Below are 2,800 nucleotides of genomic sequence, written 5' to 3'. Positions count from 1 at the left end.
GGCTTGAGGCAAAGAAAAAGGTCTGAAAGAGAACATTGGTGGTGGTGGTGGTAGGGAAACAAGCCAATAAGAATCACATACACACGGGCAGCTGGCCTATGGTTTCTGTAGTGTCAATGTGACTTTAATATTCACTGATGGTAAAGAAAAATCCTAAGCTTAGCAATGAGGTCTTAGGAGTTAATGCAATAACAAATGATACTTAGATGAGCCGCCCGATGCCTTTGTTGTCAAGGATTCAGCTTGTGTGAATGCATGGCAAGGATGTTCAAGAACATAGCTGTGTGGACAGGACCTTTTCCATGCCCACCCTCACAAGCAATCATCCCCCAAGGAGTGAGGGACAGTGGCTGGTGCACTTATTGGTGTGTTTTCCACCATGGGAGAAAGGTTACAAGAACAATAAGGAATGCAAGTTGGAAGCCTTCCTCAGTAGTCCAGTGGGGGCATTTACAGCAACAGTAGAAGGAAACTATCCAGCATCCAGGGAAGGGTGCTTAAACAAGCCTGATGTGTCCCTAGTCTGGAAGTCTGAAGGAGTCTAAGGCTGCTGTCCACTCTCATCACACAACATAGCTTCAATCAGCATGTCCTGCCCCATGTCAGGTTTTGTTTAGACCCCAAATATCCCATCATGTTTCTCTCAAGTTCTGACTTTCAGAAGCTGAAATTAGGCATTAAAATGACCTCCAATTCTTTATGCTTCCTAGATGGCCCTTGTGTGGTGTGACAGTTTTAGCATCAGGCCTCTAAGGTCAGGCATGACCTTTTCTATCTTGGCATCTACAGTCTGAATGTTTGTTCCTAAGGGTTTATATGTTGAAGCTCTATCCTCTGGTGTGATGGCACAGGAAGAGGCTGTAAGGTGATCACAAGTATAGGAAGTCATGAGAGAATGGGCTCTCAGGATGCAGAACTTCTGCTGACTGGAAGATGAAAATCTCCTTATTCCATGTACCTGAAGGAAATACCATGTGAGGATATAGTGAGAAGCTGGTGGCCGGAAAGTCAAGATGACAATCCAAACTGAGGAATGGATTTCTGCTGTATAAGCTACCTGTTTGTGATATTTTGTTATGGCAACTCAAACCAGCTAAAGATAGAATCACAACATAAAACCACCTTTACATTAGAAAGGTCACATATACATTACAGTCAAATTATTCCTTATTGGAGAATTCCTCTTGGTTTTTGAACAGCAAGTATCCCACGTGTTGGATACTGTCTTAGGAATTCAGAGTAATTTAAAATGTGTTCCTTCGAGCTTGTTTAGGTGCTTGGCTCTTGATCATGGCTTTATTGTGACTGAATTTCCACTAGAAACCAGTATGTACTATGCCAGGAGCACTTACTCCCTAGGACTGTTAAATCACCTTGTTATTTATTGCCCTCTAGAATCCTCTAATTTACATGTGGTCTCTTCTCATAGAAGTGCCTGAAGTTAATCTGAATTTGTTTAGACAATTTTATGTATATTATAAAACCACAATTGAATTTCGAACCTTTGTTGCAGACTGGCTGAGATGCACTCCAATTAGAAGTAATTGCTGTTAATGCTGTTATGGTGTGGTGGATGCCCACTCGGTCTTGGACCTTTGTTCTGCTAAATCCCCTAGGAGTCTCCTCTTTATTCTTCAACTAAATAGACAGGCCCCAGAATACATGCTCTTAGAATTGCAGTATACGAGCAATATTGTGCCTCTCTCCTAATTAACCTTGTTAGCCAAGGACTTACAACATCAGTTGGTTGGTCTGAGGGGTCTTTGATCATCTCACTACGCATCCACAGTGGTAGTGGATGCCTGTGTGAAATGAAGTGCATTCTTTGGCATACACTAAGTCCCCATACCCCTCTTTAAAATCCTTTGGGGCATGATGAAGTGTTCTTGTTTAATGTGTGGGAAGCATTTAGCTTAGTGGTAGACAAAATACATGTTAGCTATCATTGCTATCATGATGATATTTGAGGTTGAATGTAAAGGTACAGAACCAGGATCTAGGATCCAGAAGAACACTCAGGAGCAACCAGTCTGCAGTGTATTTGGAACCATACTTTGTGACTGACCCTTTGAAGAACATCCCCAGTAGAGACTTAAATTCTAGATTCTTTCGACATTGACTGAGTCTGCCAATATAACTTACTCTCCAGCCCCAACAAAGGGCAAAACACAAAAAGGAACTTGTTTCTCCCACAGAGTGGATGCTCCAGTAGCTTGGGAGTGAGTTGCAGTGATTTGGCAATTAACATTTTTTTCTTAATCTTGCTTTTATAGTTAATTTATGAAGCATGAAAGCAGTTTGCCAGGTGATTAGACTTCAAGAACACAATAGCTCTGAGGTGAGAGTGCCTTTAATGAGTACGGGTGAATGAAATTGTTCATTCTGTCAAAAATACCTAACTGTGAATCTCAGCTTTAATTGTTAAGTTATTAAGTTAAACATTGAAATTATCTCTGGGTGTGGCTTTTGAATCAGTCAGTAACAACAAATCGAACTCAGTCGACCTTCATTTTCATAGTAAGAAACAACCAGTTTTTATATCTTCTTAGCTAAAAATATGATCCTGTCTTAAAGTCTGAACTAATGTCACTGTCAGAAAAACCCTGGTGAGGCTCTCTGGTGCCATGTGTCTAGGACCTTTAGCTAAAAATTGGCACTTGTCAGGGCATTGAGCACCAGGACGGTTGGCATTGTCAGTCAACTATGATAGAGTACCCAGGGAACGTTAACTATGATAGAGTACCCAGGGAGCGTTAACTATGATAGAGTACCCAGGGAGCACTAACTATGATAGAGTACC

Source organism: Grammomys surdaster, unplaced genomic scaffold, assembly GCF_004785775.1.
Source record: "Grammomys surdaster isolate TR1022 unplaced genomic scaffold, NIH_TR_1.0 64, whole genome shotgun sequence".
Lineage (NCBI taxonomy): Eukaryota > Metazoa > Chordata > Mammalia > Rodentia > Muridae > Grammomys > Grammomys surdaster.
This window is presented reverse-complemented; position numbering follows the sequence as displayed.